The sequence below is a fragment of the Sus scrofa genome, chromosome 2 (genome assembly GCF_054392235.1).
Source record: "Sus scrofa isolate SSC_HxYL_T2T_F1_AM1 chromosome 2, Sscrofa_HxYL_maternal_Yorkshire_Landrace_v2.0, whole genome shotgun sequence".
Taxonomy (NCBI): domain Eukaryota; kingdom Metazoa; phylum Chordata; class Mammalia; order Artiodactyla; family Suidae; genus Sus; species Sus scrofa.
The window spans coordinates 29,400,707-29,419,658 of NC_139384.1; the positions used below are offsets into that span (position 1 = coordinate 29,400,707).

The 18,952-nt window shown below is 41.1% G+C and overlaps 1 long non-coding RNA gene across 1 annotated transcript in view; it reads left to right on the top strand.

Annotated features, from left to right (window-relative positions):
* The window catches only part of LOC146405300 (uncharacterized), a 68,414-nt gene that overhangs the window by 22,559 nt on the left and 26,903 nt on the right, over nt 1–18,952 (top strand). The window lies entirely within an intron of this gene.

Consider the following 18,952-nt stretch of genomic DNA (forward strand, 5'->3'; position numbering starts at 1 on the left):
TTAATTTTTAAAAATAATATCTGTACCTAGTTCTTACAAAGTCAGCTTAAAATGAAAAACAGCTGTCCCTGCTCCACTTCTTCTTACTCTTGTGTTGTTCTCCCAAGAGGCAATAACTTTCAACCTTTTAAGCTATTCCTTTGAAATTTACCTATTTATCTTTTTTTGGCCATGTGGAAATTCCAGGGCCAGGGATCAAACCCGAATCACAGCAGTGACAACACTATATCCTTAACTGCTAGGCTGCCAGGAAACTCCTACCTCTTTATCTTGAAATGATATGCTTACATGGCTAATTCTTGATTTTTCAATCTTAGACATTTATCTTTTGACGTCTATGGTGAAAAATAAGGATCTACTCTTCACACCACCTTTTTTTTTGCTCTTCCCATGTCCCCCCACAACACACACACTTGCCCTCCTCTATTCATTCACATATATTACACCTGTTTTTTGTTAATCTAATATTAACCATTTACCTGATAACATCTATAAAAATATTGCCCACAGATGAGCCACATAATATACCATGGTTACATTTTCTTTCTCGTATATATCTTCCTATAGTTAACAATGGCTTCATTTTTCCTTTGTGGTTTTGTGTCCCTAATATTAATTCCTCTCCCAAATTCTCACACGGACCTATAAAACTTTTCCCAGTGAAGTCAAAGCCATCACGTAATCAAAAGATTCCATTTTGTTCTGTGGAGGGTAGACCTTCTGGAGGCCCTTGGTCCTCCTCCCTTCTAGGCTAGTTGCTTTGTCAGTCTGTTGTGCTGCTAGTGTTATGATCTTCCTCTCATCATCATCCTAAGACTTCCCTGAGCTTCTCTCCTGGGCTAGATCCCTGGATCCCAGATTCTATGACTTGGTTTACTCCTCCTTTTTCAGTGAAATGCATCCTCCTGTAGTTTCCCGGAGAAAATCTGCTTGGGAAGTGACTTTTTGAGACCATGCATGTCGGAAAATAGTTTTATTATATGCTCACACAATTTAGACTTGGCAGGTCAGTCTTTTTCTTTATCATCAACTTAATAGCACTTGTTAGAATCGTGTGTTTTTCTCTATGTCCAAAAGTTGAACAACAGGTGTGTATTGAACTCTACATATGAGGCATGATCCTCCACCTCTCCTGTGAAAGGATTCCTGGAGACAGAAATATCTGACTCTGGGCGCATGACATGGCATCTCTTGCAAGACAAAGCGAGAGAGAATTAACACTGTCCTTCATCTATTGTCGCTGTTTTCACTTCGCAAACACTTGTGAAAAAAGTGTCTGTACCATGTGCCACGGACTGTGCTCGCTGCTGGGACTTGTTTTGCTTTGGGATGATTAATTCATGTGTATTTATTTTGACAGGTTCACATAGAGCCCTCAGGCCATGTAGCAACACTAAGACTTTTCTTTCAAGCTACTCTCCTCAACTAAGTCAGCTTCTCTTACTTTAGTCAGCAGAAGCCAAACTCAATAGGTGAGCCTGCCAAGAGAAAAGCAGAACAATGAACACAGACTCTTGCAGGTGTCACTGGGCAAACAGTATAGAAGACCTATTGTCTAGAGTGGAGGGGCTCTGAGGGCTCAGGAAAAGCTAACTTCACCTACTCAGACAAAGAATGTACCAGAACCTTTGTGCTATGTTCAGAGGAAGTCAATGGAGTTCCCAGAAAATGACCCACTCTTCGCTCATGAGTGGAGCTGGAGGGAACCTCAGGGCAGGCACGCAGTACAGAGGATAGTAACAATAGCAACAACAACAACAGTAATCGTTTTTGTTATTGTTGCCATTGAAGCCAGAAGGAAATACCACTTTCATGTGGCTAATTGTGAACACAAGCTCTGTGCTAAGGACTCAGTGATACTGTAATACTCCCTTCTACATTGGTTCTCAGAGGTGTTTTCCATTATCAGTAAGTAAAATTACAATAAAGGTATCCACCTAGAAGGGCTACTGTCCTTTAAAAAAAAATGTATTCCCTTTCTGTCCCTGCAACATTTCTCTAGAATTTATCCCAAGGAAATAATGAACAATGTGAACTATTACTGCTAGAAATTATGATATAATGAAAGATATGAGAAAAGATAGACTCTTAAAGATATTTACTGAAATACTGCTATAAAATAAAAAACTCAAAATAGCCTAAATATCTCCTCGATTTAAAATTTGGGCCGTACCCTTATATAGTGTAATACCATCAGCCATTAAAAACTATGTCAGAAAAATGTGTCCACTGATGTGGAAAGATACTTATAATATGTGTTATTCTGTTCATATATATGTACCTGTATACATAAATGTGTCTGTGGCTACATATATTCAGAAAAAGATTGATAAAGAAAATATCACAAGACTTTATTTCTAAGTGGAGTAGTGTGGTTGGTCGTTTTTTCTTTTTTTCTTTTTCTTTTTTTTTTTTGCTTATATGTATTTTCCACAATACTTTGCTTTTGTAATAAAAAAATTAAACAACACTGAAAGTTATTTTGAACATCTAGGGTAAAGAAGAGAGAAAGGGTTTCAGCAGGCAAAGGGCAAATTTTAAAAGAGGGCTCCCCCAGGAGTTCCCGTCATGGTGCAGTGGTTGATGAATCTGACTAGGAACCATGAGGTTGCGGGTTCGATCCCTGCCCTTGCTCAGTGGGTTGACGATCCGGTGTTGCCATGAGCTGTGGTGTAGGTTGCAGACGTGGCTCAGATCCTGCGTTGCTGTGGCTCTGGCGTAGGCCGGTGGCTGCCGCTCCAATTCGACCCCTAGCCTGGGAATCTCCATATGCCTTGGGAGCGGCCCTCAGAAGGCAGAAAGGCCAAAAAAAAGAGGGCTCCCCCAGAGGCAGGATTTCCCAGCAGCCTCCTCTCTGCACCCCTCACTCCTGAAGACTGTGGTTTCTGTAGCATAGGCTTGAGCACACCTGGCTGCAGGTGGCCAGGAGATTAAGTGTTGGCTATTGCCACAAGGGTCCCAGCCACCCACGTAAGGTTGGTGAGTCAGGACTTGCTTTCTGCTGTTGCAAGAAGCATCCAGGCATCAAGCCTGGAGATCACAGAGAGGTCATCTCCCATCAGAAGCCCTTACAGAGGTGCCGATCTAGGATACAAAGCCTTTCCTTAGGGCAGATTCTGGAAACCACCCCACAGTCCTGAACTGCATTTCACCTACCTTCCAATTAGCTTAAAGCTTAGGTGCAACCATGTTCATATCCATTCAACATGGCAGTATCTCCCCAGGGCTAACTGCTCATTCTCAGAACCAGATATCAACCTTCAGTGCCATCCGTCAATCACCTCCTATGCACCAGACCTATGCTTTTTATATACATTGTTTCCTCCAGCCTTACTATTCTGCAGGCCAGGCATTATGATCTCTGTTTTTCAAAGGAAGAAATTGAACTTAGTGGTTTGCCCAGCACCGCCTACAAAGGAGCAGAGCCAGGATTTGACCCATGTGATGCCACATCCACAAGGCTGCTTTTCCACCCCTAGACCTTTCTGTCGGGAGCTCCCATTCTAGCAGCAACCATATACTGCCTTGTGTGGACCTTCTTGTTTTTAGCTGTGTCAGGAGCTGTGCCTCCCTTCCTTTGGGTCCCATGGAGTGCCCAGCCATGTCCTGGACCAACGTCGATGATTGAAATTGAAGTTCAGGGCTAGTGAAACCATTTTTTAGGGAGAATTAAAACTTTTTGCCCATCTTCCACCTCCTTCCACTCTCTGCCCCATCATCTCTTATCAATCGTGGAGTAGAGGGTCGTGTTCCTAAACAGCTATGGTAATAGTCAGCATCCTTCCAGTGCTTGAGGTTATTCGTACGCAATGGTGGCGGAGGGCACCAAGATCTGCTCTTGCTTTTTCCTTACACACCTGTTCTGCCTTATTGCCCATGTTTCTCCACCTCCATTCTCAAGCTCAGTCAGTCGAGGCTGTCTTTTGTTCCTGGTCATTCCCACCTTCGAGGCCATGGCCCTGCTGTGTCTGGTACCTGGACTGCTTGACATTGAGGACGTCCTTAAACAGTCATTGAGGGAGTTCCTGTCTTGGTGCAGTGGTTAATGAATCTGACTAGGAACCATGACGTTGTGGGTTCGATCCCTGACCTTGCTCAATGGGTTAAGGATCCGGCGTTGCCGTGAGCTGTGGTGTAGGTTGCAGACGTGGCTTGGTTCCCTCGTTGCTGTGGCTCTGGTGTAGGCAGCTACAGCTCCAATTAGACCCCTAGCCTGGGAACCTCCATATGCTGTGGGAGTGGCCCAAGAAATGGCAAAAAGACAAAAATAAATTTAAAAAAAAGATAAATAAATAAAAACAGTCATTGAGTAAGTGAATTCATCATGAATGGATCATTGAATGCCTTCTGCTTCATCTGGTGAAGTCCTGCTCTACCTCCAAGGTCAAGCGCCAGCCCCACCATCTCCATGAAGCCCTTTCTCCATTGCCCTGGGCCGCAGAGCGAGCTCTTCACTCAGAATACCTAGAACACATGCAATCATGGTGCCAGCCTGTCACTCAGCATGTGCTGTCTCATACATGTAAGGCATTTCGTGTGTCCTGCTTTATGAAGGTAGGAAATGGATTGTGCTATTCAGGGACTCTGAAGCCAGAGAGATCTTTTTTCAAGTTTCAGTTCCATCGCATACCAGCTGAGTGATGTTGAAAAATTGGCTTAACCTCTGAGGCACAGTTCCTTAATCTGCTGAAAAGGGACGGTGCCCACCTTCTAAGTTGTTAGGAGAGCTAAGTGCCCTTTCTCATGAATACCAGCGAGTCAAACTCCAGAATAATATGTGGAGCTTGACCTCACATATCTCGTAAAAACAGCATTTCTTTTTGTCAGCTTAGGTATTTATGGGTGTTTTTGGTGTGAATTTGTATGTGTGAAGTCTGAAAGTATACACACTAAACTACTAACACTTACAGTTAATCCTACCATGAATAGTTTTTATAATAGTTATTTGTGCACATATTTTACTTCCCTATCCAAAGATTGTCAGAATCTGAGAAGAAAAAACTGACTTTACCCATTAGTATGCTGAATTATGCAATGGTACCTAGTTCAGAATCTCAGAGCTGCATGTTCAGTGTAGTTCTGGTAGGTTCTCTACATCAAAATCACAAAGGGTTGCAAGCCGCCAGATCACTGCCATCTCAAACATTACCAGGCAGCATGTGGAAGGGAAAGGAGAGAGGGACAAAGTGTTTGCTCACAGCTCTTGGCCAAAGCAAGTCACGTGGCCACAATGAACTTCAAGTGGACAGAGAGGTGTCGTCTTCCCATGTATCTGGAAGGAGCTAGAGTCCAGATACCTGTAAAGTACTCAGCTGACTAGCCTGCTGACTTAACTTCATGTCTCTCTACTTGGGATGACACTCAGCACAGCATGGTCACTCAGGTAATACAGATGACAATGCAGTGCAGTAGAGTTCAGGTGCCAGTAGAACTCAGTAGAGTTCTGGAGAGAAATATGAATATGTGTTTGACAGCCCACCTAACACAAAGTTAGAGAAAAATACACCTGCTCAAGCCATTATAGTGGGTATGGTGACACAAATACTCTATTATTTTTTTGTCTTTTTGTCTTTTTAGGGCCGCACCCATGGCATATGGAGATTCCCAGGCTAAGGGTTGAATTGGAGCCGTAGCTGCCAGCCTAGGCCATAGCCACAGCAACACAGGATCTGAGCCATGTCTGTGATCTAAACCACAATTCACACCAACACCGGATCCTTAACCCACTGAGCAAGGCCAGGGATCAAATCCACGTCTTTGTGGATACTAGTCAGGTTCATTAACCACTGAGCCACTATGGGAACTCCAGTGACAAAAATACTCTAATAAAATCATAACACCCTATGAAAGTGTATTAGTTTTCCATGGCTGCTGTAACAAATAGTGATACATTTAGCAGCTTAAAATAACACATTTATTAGTTCACAGTTCTGTAGGTCAGAGTTCTAACACAGGTCTCAGTGAGCTAAAACCAAGGGTTTGGTGTGATGCCTTCCTTTCTGAAGGCTCTTGAAATCATTTCCTACTTACTCAGTTGATTGGAAGATTTCATTTCCTTGTGGTTGTAGGACTGCAGTCCCATCTTCTGCTGGCTGTCAGTTGAGAACTGTTCCCAGTTTCTTTCTTTATTTTTTTTTTTTGTCTTTTGGTCTTTTGTTGTTGTTGTTGTTGTTGCTATTTCTTGGGCCGCTCCCACGGCATATGGAGGTTCCCAGGCTAGGGGTTGAATCGGAGCTGTAGCCACCGGCCTACGCCAGAGCCACAGCAACACAGGATCCGAGCCACGTCTGCAACCTACACCACAGCTCATGGCAACGCCGGATCATTAACCCACTGAGCAAGGGCAGGGACCGAACCTGCAACCTCATGGTTCCTAGTCGGATTCGTTAACCACTGTGCCACGACAGGAACTCCTGTTCCCAGTTTCTAGATGCCACTACATTTCTTGGCTTATAACCCCTTTCCTCCATCTTCAAAGCCAGCAATGGTGGGTCTAGTTTTTCTCATTTCACATCTCTTTGGCCCACTTTCCTGACTTTCTCTTCTACTTTTAAAGATAAAGTGATCAGATGAAAATCACTCAGTTAACTTGGTACAATCTCCCCATCTCAAAATCCTCAATCTTAGCTGGATCTGCAAAGTCTCTTTTGCCATGTAAAGTAACATATTTGTGAGCTCCAGGGAATAGGGCGTGAATATCTTTGGAGGACCATTGTTCTGCTTCCTACAGGGAGTTTTAAAAACTATATATTACATAAATTGCATATATGCATATGTATATTATACACACATGTATGTATATTTAATTACATATAGTACATATTTTTGTGTTTAGTTTTGTATATTATTCATATACACATACATATAGGTCACTGTGATTGAACCAAAGAAATGAAGATTAATTCCAAATAGGAAGACAAGGAAAGACTTAAGCTGGACTGGAAGAAGTTTACTCAAACTCAGCAAGCAATGATGGGGAGTTCTAAGCTGAGGGTAGAGCACATAAAGAGGACAGTGAGCCTGTGCCTGTTGTGCTCAGGGGATGGAGAGTGGGCTGGTGTGCCTGCAGTCGGGGGAGTAGAGGTGTGGGAGAGGAGGCAGGACAGACAGATGAGGCAGGCTTGACTGGCTGAGGTGCTGGAGACAAGCATATGGGGGCTGTGAAGTCAGACAGACCTGGGTTTGAGGCTCAGCACTGCCACTTAGCTGTGCGATCATGAACAAGTGACTTCACCTCTTTGAACCTCGGCTGCCTGCACTGTGACAAGAAGCTGCTCACAACAGTGCTTATTTCACAGGATTGTTGGAAGCCTTAATTGCAATAACATGTAAAGTACTAAAAATTTGATGAAGGGTGCTATTGTTGGTTCTTACCAGCCATGTCCTTCCTGGGCTGTGGTTGGGTCGCCTGCATGGAGGGGACAGAACCTGGGAGAAGCAGACAGGTGGGCTGTGGAAGAATTCTGTCCAACCTTCTCTCCCACCTCCAGTGCCAACCCCGTGGATTCTGTGGATGAGTTTCCCACACACCAGACACCCTTGTTGTTCCTTGAGGGGAAAGCTTGCTTTAGTCTACAAAAGCTCTACCTCTGTCCGCCCTGAATTTGCCCTGACCTTGTGATCAACTGTGATGGACAAAGGGGTGGTACCAAGACTGGTCCTCAAAGAAAATTATGTTCCTGTGTCTTCAAAAGGGGCTTGGATACCTCTTCAACTCCCAGATACTTTTACCAACATGTTCTTCTATGACCCAAGGCAATGAGCTTGGTGTATCCAGATTTTGCTTTCTCAGTCTACAAATTCTGGACCCTAAATATAGATGTGGGTGTCACAGATAATTGAATTGCAATCACATGTTTAGAACCCATCTTCAGAAAAGTGGGGAAAAGACAGAAATAGGAATATATATGTGTATGTGCACTTAAAGAAAGCAAATGGGCTTTGTAGAATTATTGATTTTGATAGCCTTTGTCATTCTAAGCTAAAAAGCAAAGGAAAGAGGAAAAATACCTTAGCAGAATTAACAGTAAATGCCCAATTCTGAATTTTTTTCTGCAGGGCTATAGAACTCATATAAGCCCTGCTAAATGAACAGAACAGGACTTCAAGCCCTAACCGCCCCAGATGAGGCAGGTGGCTGGTGGGAGCGATACCGTTAATCCTTACCACCCACACCTCCCAACCCAATCATGACTTTTTTCATCCTAACAAGGTAATAAGTAATAATTTTAGAAAAATCCAGATTACTAAACAAGAAAAAAGAGATTTAGGTACTGACCTACCTCCTAGATAAACAATTAATATTTTATAATGGCCTTTGCATTTTATTTCCACGCAAATACTTTTCAGTTTAACCAAAATAGAATGACTTTGCATATGCTGTCTTTGGAGCATGAATATTTCCTAAACACCTGTATGTCACCTCCCTAAACCCTAGTTTCCTTCTCTGTATCTCAGAAGATATTTGTAAACTAGTGTTATAAATGTAAACATAGTCAATACATGTTAACAATTATCATTATCATAAACAAGAATCGTAATTACTATTATGTTGCTTAATCATCTTGGAAGCTCTGCCAAATTATTACAGATGAAAAAACAGGCTCAGAAAATTAACTCATGTAATCAACCTACGTATCTTGTAAGAGGGGAGTTTATAAAAACCCAGAGTTACTTGATTCAAAGCCCAATCTCAGTGGTTCCCCAAGGGATGAACAGAAAGAGAAAGCACATTTTCCACAGGAGATTTTTATTCTAGGGTAAGTTTCCTTCAGAATCTTCTCAGTGCATCAGCTGAGCTGATTTGTAGCCAGTTGTTTCCACCCAGATTAATTGCTTCAAACCTTCCCTTTGGAGAAGGAGCTGCAAGAAAATCACAACTATTCAGAATGGCTTTTCCAAGCTGAAGTTTGGAAAATTTAGCTTCAGTTTTGCCTGGTTCTCTTGATTTCCAATTACAGTCAGTTCCTTTTAAATAATAATAGCTAGAGCATGAATAAGAAGTCTTCCATCAACTAGTTGGTTCCTCTTAAATCCCTGGTAAATGCTTTTGGATTAGCGATGGCATCCTTTTACCTCCCAAGCCCCTTATTAGAACAGATAACTGAGAACCAACTTGAACAAAGCTCTACTACATTGTCATCCATCTGCACTTGATTTGACATCATTTATTTGGTTCCTACAGACCTCATGGCCCAATGGCTTGGGCAGGTGGTCACCTTTGCTGCTCCATCTCACACCCAGGCACATGTGCCTGTGCATGTGCATGTGCATGCACACGTGCGCGCGCGCGCGCACGCACACACACACACACACACACACACACACACGCACGCACTGAGCTGCTATGAGTCATGTGTCTGAGTATCCCAAAATCTGGCACCTCATCCTGGGCCAGCCCAGATCACACCAGCTTGTCACACAGCTGGGCTGGCTGAGGGTTGTAGATGCAGGTGGAATTAATTAAGGAAGAATTGGTTTCCAGCTCTTAATTAAGGTGTTGCACCTGCATCCACATTTGCTGCTCCTCTCCCAGAGAGTGAGCTGATGACCAAGCAAGCAAGACAAGGGGCTTGGGGCTGCCCCAGCACAATCCTCAAGTTTCCATGGCCTGTGGGGCTGTGTGAGCAACTTTAGCCTATTGCTAAAGTGGCTTGTCCACTGATGATGACAAGTGCCTGGAATTTGACCATGAGAACTTCACCCCTTTGGATGAAAGCTTTGGAGCTGCAGGAGACCATCTGTTAAAATGCACATCTGTTAAAATGTACCTGTGAAGGAATTACGTAAGGCTTATTAATCAGTTATGCATTCATGTAAATTATTGTATTGGATGACCTCATTATTTATCATGGCCCTCAGGGCACCAGGACACTGAAGTTTGGATGGAAGGCTTTACTGAGATCGCTGGGTTGGGGAGCTGGGCAGTAAGAGAGCAGTGGGCCCCGGGAGGAAGGTGTGAGAGTAGTGCTGACTTTGTAACCTTGATTTCCACTGGCTGGTGGTGTGACTGAGCTGCAGACGCTGCTGGGTGACCTTCCGCAGATCCCTGGCTTGTCTTGGTGACTCACCCTGGAGGTGATTGAGGTGACCCACAGCTTGGAGCAGCTGGGTGAAGAATTAATTAATGACTGTGAAAGAGCCTGAAAACACCAGGTTTGTGGACATGCAAGGCATGATTATTAAGTCATTAGGAGGACTGGCTAATTATTATTTCAAAAGTTGCTGGTGGAAGGGGGCAACTACTTGTTGCTCTCCATGGGAAAAACTTTGAGAGGACTATGGAGTGGAAAGGTGGAAGGGATACAGGTAGCCCTCACCACTTGAACTCAGCCTATGCTGGAAAACTGGCCCTTCTGCATCCAGAGTAACCAGCCTGTGGGGCCGTGTTTCATGTACTAGGATGTATAAGATGATCAGTCTATAACAGGTTTTCTGGGCTTTTGGCTTGCCTCTTTGTCTTTTCACCATGTTCCTGCCTGGCAATTAGCTGTCCCAGGAATTGGGAATACCCACATCTAACAAGAGGAACTAGTCTGTGGCGACTCGCACCTACTGTCTTTTTTGGGGATCACCTAGGTGGTAGGTGTGACCAAGTGCTCTGGAGACCAGGTAGGGAGTTGGAGCCCGTGAAAGGTGCGGTTAGACTCAGCCACTAGAGAGGTGCATGACCTTGTGCAAATTATTTCCTTAAACTTTTGAACCTCTTGAATATCTGCAAAACTAGGGGTCGCAAACCCTATCTCACTTTCCTTCTCCAAGGATGGATGCAAAGACCAAATGAGGCAACAGATACGAAATTTCTTTGTGTGATGTAAGCAGCTAGTCGGATACCATCTCTATAACTGATTTTCAGTGTCAAGGTCTAAAACTATATCTGTTTCTCCCAGATAGCTTTTTCAAACTTTACTTGTGGATAGAGAAGTCATTAAGTTTGACACAATGAATAAACTGGGAAGAAGATGTCTCAGGGGTGTCATGTGAAGAAGCCTTATTTGCTCCAGTGCATCTCACCCACCTATCTGCCGCAAGCACCTAAAATTTTGAGCCCTCGTCAGTGTTTTCATTCAAGGATTTTCTCTCCTGAAGGATCATCTTTAAAATGCCTACTTAAGGAGTTCCTGTCATGGCTCAGTGGTTAATGAATCTGACTAAGAACCATGAGGTTATGGGTTCGATCCCTGACCTAGCTCAGTGGGTTAAGGATCTGGCATTGCCATGAGCTGTGGTGTAGGTTGCAGACACGGCTCAGATCCCGCGTTGCTGTGGCCCTGGCGTAGGCTTGGCAGCTACAGCTCCGATTAGATCCCTAGCCTAGGAACCGCCATATGCCGTGGGTGCGGCCCTAGAAAAAAAAGGCAAAAAGACAATAAAATAAAATGCCTACTTAATAGCTAACATGACGAGATGAAGGAGAAGTGGGAGAATCCATGGTTATCCACTGAGGGAATGAATACAAACAGGTTCCTCAGATCAGCCAGTTTTCCACCATGACACTGATCTATGGGATTTGTGTTGGGTAACTGTTAATGAGTGGGAGGAAGAGCTCAAGGAAGCAGCAGCCAGAGAACCACAATAGACTGCTGGGTGCTCAAAAGTGCAGAGGGGGGAATTCTGTAAAGAGAAGGTGGGAAATAGAAACATATTATTACTAACCATAGTAAGACTTTGCAGATTGGAGCTTCTGCATGTATTTTCTTTCCTAATCCTCCTAGCATCCTGGTGCATTATTGTTTCCTCTTTACATAGAATAAACTGATACCTGGAAGCTTAAGTGACATGTCCAAAGGTACAATTCCAGTATGTGGTGGAGTCAGGACTCCAGTGCAGGTCTGGAATCCCTGAGGTGGTGCTTTTCCACCACACCCTCACTCTTGCACTTCACATTTTACCTGGAGGGAATCCTCTTTGCTGATTCCAATTTGCCCAGCCCTAAAGATGTTATCTCTTCCTTCTCTTAGAGAGTGACGGAGACATTGGGGATGCTCAGAAAGTAGCTGGCTCTTTTCTTCTCCTTTCCCTTCTTAATAGGTCATGTCCAGTCTGCTCAGTGGAGGAATAGTAAGAGCTGACATCTGTGGAACATTACTATGTGCTGGGTGTTTTGCCTGTAATATATCTAATTTTCACAACAATCTTTAAGATAGGTCTCATATCCTCAGTCTATAGGGGCAAAGAACAAGGCTTAGAAAGTATAGACAGCTGGCCTAAGGTCTTGTAGATGGTAAACGGGTGAGCCAGGATTCAAACCCAGGTCTTCCGGTCTTTAAAGCCCATGTAAGAGTCATTGTCATCAATACACAAAAGCTATCTAGAGATATCTTTTTCCTTTTTTAAAAAGTAGCTATTCTCAAATTCCCATTCATGTGAAATTCATGAAAGCTAATGAATGAAAGCTGAACCCTTAGAAGCTGCTTTTACTCTTCTATTCTTGTTTTTGTGGGGCCTGTGAATAAGAGTTTCTCTGTGTTATACTCCTGGAAGTAGACTTTCTGTTTCCTATAATGAAGGACATTTTCATTTTTAAGATAAAGTTGTACCAGTTGAGATAGTTACCTGTGGCATATGCGAGAAATATTGCTTACTCTACTTCCTAGCCAAAACTAAGCGTGAAAGTTTTAATTTTTTTTGCATTTTTAAAATTAGAGTTGATTTACAATGTCATGCCAATTTCTGCTGTACAGCAAAGTGACCCAGTCATACATATACATTCTTTTTCTTATATTATCTTCTATCATATTCTATGCCAAGAGATTGGCTGTGGTTCCCTGTGCTGTACAGTAGGATCTCATTGCTCATCCATTCTAAATGTAATAGTGTACATCTGCTAACCCCAAACGGCTGATAACATTTATATGTGGAATCTAAAATATGGCACAAATGAACCTATCTACAAAACAGAAACAGACTCATGGACATGGAAAATAGACTTGTTGCCAAGGGGGAGGAGGTGGGATGGACTGGGCACTTGGGATTAGTAGGAAGTTTTCATTTTTTCTAGTCTAGTAGTGTGAAATGGTGTCTCATTGTGGTTTTACTCTTTGTTTCCCTGATGATTAACAAGATTGAGTATCTTTTCATGGGTTATTGGCTATGCATGTTGCCTCTTCAGTGAAACCCTATTCATAGCTTCTGACTACTTTTGGTCTATTTTTTGTCTTGACTTGGGGAAGTTCTTTTTATATGAGATACTCTGGATACCAATTCTTTATGGATTGTACATACAGTATATATTTTATCTTGCTGTGTGGCTTGTCTTTCACTCTATAGTGTCCTCAGTGAACATATTTTATTTTTAATATATTGAATGAATCAATTTAAAAGGGTTCTGCTTTTTTTGTGTCTTATTTAAGAAATCCTCTGCTACTATAAAATTATGCAATATTTTTTCTGTATTATCTTTAAAATTTTTAAAGTGCTTAAATACAGCAGTGTTTTTGAATGTTCTCAGTAATTTTAGTAATTTGTTGGTAAAGGCTTTGGGGTTTTCTAGTAGACAATCCTACCACTAACTAATGATAATATTTGTGTTTCTGTCTTTCAATATTTATTTTTTTACTTGTTTTTCCTGACCTACTGTGCTTGCAAAGCCTCCAGGTAAAAGATTCATTAGAAGTGGTGACGGTGGGCACTTGTCTTGTTCTTGATTTTACCATTGGATAGAATGTCAGCTGTAGGTTTTAGTTCAATAACCTTTTTTCAGGATAAGGAATTTCTCTTGTAGACTAAATTTAATAATATATTTACATGGATATGTATTAAATTTTGTCAATGCTTATTCTGTATCAAGGATATCATAAGTTCTTCTTTTTTAATCTTTTAATGTGGTGAATTACAATGGTAGTTCTCCTCGTGTTAAATCAACTTAACATTCCTGGTACGAAATCGTATCGTTTTTATACATATGGTTTACCAGAAAATTGCCTCTACACTGAGTGAAATTAGTTGTACTTTCCTTTCTCATACCGCATTTACCTGGTTTGGGTATTAATGGCTATTAAAATCAATTGATGAGTATTAACGTCTTAGCTTATCTGCTAAAAGAGTTTGCATGAGAATTAGAATGATGGATTCCTTGAATAGGTGTGATAGACTTTCCTATAAAACCATCTGTATCCAATGTTTTATTTGGGGCAAAATTTTAACTCCTGGTTTGTATCTTTAATAGTCACAGAGCAATTCAGATCTTTAATTTCCTCATTCAGTGTTTTTGTTGATTTATATTTTTAGGTATTTTAATTTCAGTCTGTTTTGTCTATGATTTCAACTTTGTCTTATCATCATCATAGCTTTTGCTACATCTCATTTTGGTCCCCTTTTGTCATTTTTAACATTTTTTAAGACTCTCTTTTTTTTCCATCCCTGTTGTCTTTTCTTCTTGTTGGGTGCTGTGAAGTTTACTGCAACAATTTTAGCTTTTAATTTCTTTATGTTTATCCTGCTTGTGATTTGTTGAACTCACTAAAACTAATTGGTATATTTCTTAAGGAAATTTTTTTAGTCCTCAGTGTCTTCTTAATATTGCTTTCTTCAAATCTTTCTTTTCTCTCCTACTGCAACTCCCATTAGATATATGTTAGCTTTTCCCAATGTCACCAGCCTGAAAATTTCCCCTTTCATCCTTCTGTGTGTCATTATTTCGTATTTCCTAAACCTTGATCTCTATATGTTACAGACAAATGTATATAATTTCTTCAGATCTGTCTTTAAGTCACATAATTAACTCTTGACTTCCCTAAGAATTTGACTCTTTACTTTTTTATTTCTAGAAGTTCTATTTTATTTATTTATTTATTTATTGTCTTTTTAGGGCCACATCCACAGCATATGGCGGTTCCCAGGCTAGGGGTCCAGGGGAAGCTGTAGCCGCCAGCCTACACCACAGCCACAGCAACTCTGGATCTGAGCGGCATCTGTGACCTGCGCCACGGCTCACGGCAACGCCGGATCCTTAACCCACTGAGCCAGGCCAGGGATCATCGAACCTTCGTCCCCCTGGATACTAGTCAGATTCATTTCCACTGAGTCAGGTTCATTTCCACTGAGTCAGGTTAATTTCCACTGAGTCAGGTTCATTTCCACTGAGCCACAACAGGAACTCCCAGGTCTATTTTATTATTATCCATATCTACCTGGTCCTCATATTCATCATCATATTTTTAATATTTTATTCAGTATCTGTGCATCTTCATTCTTTATGGGTCTCTTTCTCATTTACTGTGATTTGTTTTCTCATGCATATTGGAAGTTTCATGTATGTGCTATTAAAACATTGTCTATGCATATTCTTTGTGGTTGGGTTTAAATGGCAACTCACCAGAGAAGATTAGTGTTTGCTCCTGCCAGTTTACTTGAGGGAACTAACTCAGGAACTCCTTTTTTTTTTGTTTTGCTTTTTAGGGCTGAACTTGCAACATATGGAGGTTCCCAAGCTAGGGGTCCCACTGAAGCTACAGTTGCTGGCCTACACCACAGCCACAGCAACATCAGATCCGAGCCACATCTGCAACTTACACCACAGCAATGCTGGATCCTTAACTCACTGAGCGAGACCAGGGATCGACCCCACAACCTCATGGGTCCTGGTCGGCTTTGTTTCCGCTGCGCTGTGACGGGAATTCCTATTGATATTTGGTTTGAGGTGTTTTGTACCACACAGGTAGTATGAATTTGAATCCAAGTTCTTATGAGAACTCACTTACGGATAGATACTCTTGGAGGAAACACATTTTCCCTCTACACAGAGCCGATGCCAAGACACATCTTCCTTGCTAACCTGCTTATTGGGTGGATCTTGTTTTCTTAGACGTTGTTTCCCTGAGGGATTCCTAATTTTATATACGAGTCTCTGTTCTGACTCCAACCTCGAACATTCTCAAGCCCTGCTCTTGTCTCTATCTGTTACAAGTGCAGCTGTCAAAAACAAACAAAACTAAACACTTTAGGTTATACATTATCAAAGAAGCTGCCAGATTTACAGCTTACTTCTCTCCATGGGATTGTATTCCAATTTTGGATTGAGCCTCTGAGGCATTCTCTTCCTTTCTTAAAAAATCAGCTAGGTTGCTTAAAAGATTTTTACTTCATCTTTTATCCAACATTTCTATTTTTTTCTCCTTTCATTTTTTTCTTGTCTTTCTTTTTCTTTCTTTCTTTTTTTTTAATGAAGGATTTTACACTATCTAGTCCTCTATGCTGGTGGAAATAGAAATTCCCATGACATTCTGTCCCCTCTCCCCCCACTTTTCACCTGGAAAGCTCTCACTTATCTTTAAATTTCTCACTAAGATGTCATCTCTTCTGGAGAACACTCACTGTCCTGCTTTTCCCCCCTCCAAAGCAGAATAAATTTGTCCATTGTCTATGTTCCCAAATACTTGGACCATACCTGTAATAAAAGTCTCCCACATTTTTTATTACAGTGATTTGCTTATCTGCTTCCTGCTACTGTTCTGCAAGATCCTGGCAGAGGGTTTTAATTATCATTTTAGTTCAGTCTTTAACACAATACCTGACACAAAACAAACACTTGAATGGATATTTATTTGAGTTGGAATAAAGGAATAAATAAAACATCATTATTTACCAAATGAAGTCCAAACTCATTAGCATGTCATTCAGGTACCTCCACACTCTAACTGCCACCCACTCATCCAGCCTTATTACTCAATTAATGCATTGTTAATTAATGTCTCAGCTACTTATTAACTCATACATTCATAGATTTATTCATTATCCAAGTATTTTTTGAGTGTCTGTTATGTGCAAGATTCCTTGCCCAGTAGTGGGAATATCCCTGTGAAGAAGACAAACGTGATCTCTTGTCTTGGTGGAATATGTTAGCAAAGGGGAGCAAATATTAATATGTAATTACAGCCCCTTCAATAAGCGTGCTGGGAAAACTGGACAACTGCATGTAAAAGAATGAAATTAGAACACTTCCTAACACCATACACAAAATTAAAATGGACTAAAGGCCTAAATATAAGACCAGATACTATAAAACTCTTAGAGGAAAACCTAGGTCCAATACTCTCTGACATAAACCACAGCAGTGTCCACCTCAGATTCACCTCCTAGAGTAACGACAGTAAAAACAAAAATAAACAAACGGGAGTTAACTAAACTCAAAAGTTTCTGCATAGCAAAGGAAACCCTAAACAAAATGAAAAGACAACCCACAGAATGGGAGAAAATACTTGCAAATGAAGCGACTGACAAGGGATTAATCTCCAAAACTTATAAACACCTCCTACAGCTCAATACCAAAAAACCCCAAACAATCCCATCAAAAAATGGGCAGGAACTATTTGCAATAGCCAAGACATGGAAATGACCTAAATGTCCATCGACAGAGGAGTGGATAAAGACAATGTGGTACATATACACAATGGAATATTATGCAGCCATTAAAATGAAAGAAAGAACAGAATTCTTAGCAAAATGGATGGACCTAGAAATTATCATGCTAAGTGAAGTCAGTCAGACAATGAGACACCAACATCAAATGCTATCACTTACATGTGGAATCTAAAAAAAGGACACAATGAATTTCTTTGTAGAACAGATACTGACTCAGAGACTTTGAAAAACTTACAATTTCCAAATAAGACAGGTTGGGGGTAGGGAGTACGCTGGGGGTTTGGGATGGAAAAGCTATAAAATTGGGTTGTGGTGATCATTGTACAACTATAAATGTCAAATTTATTGAGTAATATAAAAAGACAGTATGAGAAAAAGAATGTATATATATGTATGATTGTGTTACTTTGACAAGCAGCAGAAATTGACAGAACATTGTAAATCAGTTATACTTTAATTAAAAAAATTTTTTAAAAGATCTAAACAGATAATTCTCCAAAGAAGACATGCAGATGGTCAAAAAAACGCATGAAAAGATTTTCAACATCACTAATTATTAGAGAAATGCAAATCAAAACTATGAGATAACACTTCACACTGGCCAGAATGGCCATCATCAAAAAGTATACAAACAATAAATGTTGGAGAGGGTGTGAAGAAAAGGGAACCCTCTTACATGGTTGGTGGGATGTAAATTGGTGCAACCACTGTGGAAAACATAGAGATTCCTCAGAAAACTAAAAATAGAATTACCATTTGATCCAGCAATCCTACTCTTGGTAATCTATCCCGAGAAAATTATGACTCCAAAAGATACATGTATGCCAATGTTCATCGGAGCACTATATACAATAACCAAGATACGGAACAACCAAAATGTCCATCACACAGAGGAGTAGATAAAGATGTGGTGTATATACATAATGGAATATTACTCAGCCATTAAAAGGGAAAAAAACAGCATCTGCAGCAACATGGATGGACTTAGAAATTATCATGCTAAATGAAGTTAGTGAGACACCAACATCATATGCTATCACTTACATGTGGAATCCAAAAAAAGGACACAATGAACTTCTTTGCAGAATAGATACTGACTCACAGACTTTGAAAAACTAATGGTTTCCAAATGAGACAGGTTCGGAGTGGGGAGATGCTCTGTGGGTCTGGGATGGAAATGCTGTAAAATTGGGTTGTGATGATTGTTGTACAACTACAAATGTAATAAAATTCATTGAGTAATTTAAAAAATGCCCCAAAAATAGTAATTACATAATTACCTAATCACATTGTCATAAGTATAATGAAGGAGAGCTATAAGCCCTGCAAGATACTCAGCAAAAATATTGTGCTGTGCATGTGGGAAGAGCATCCCAGGTGAATGGAGTAGCTCATAGGAAGGCTCTGAGAGAAGAAAGAGCATGGGGAGTTTACCCTCGCATTCCTTTCATTCACTCTGCAACAGCAGCAAAGGACCAGTGACTATTCCTGAAATAGCTCCACAGTGATGCCCCGCACAACTTGTTCCCTCTGTCTGATTTGTCCTTATCCTTACTCCCCTCCAACTCTGTCTGTCAAAATATCAGTATCC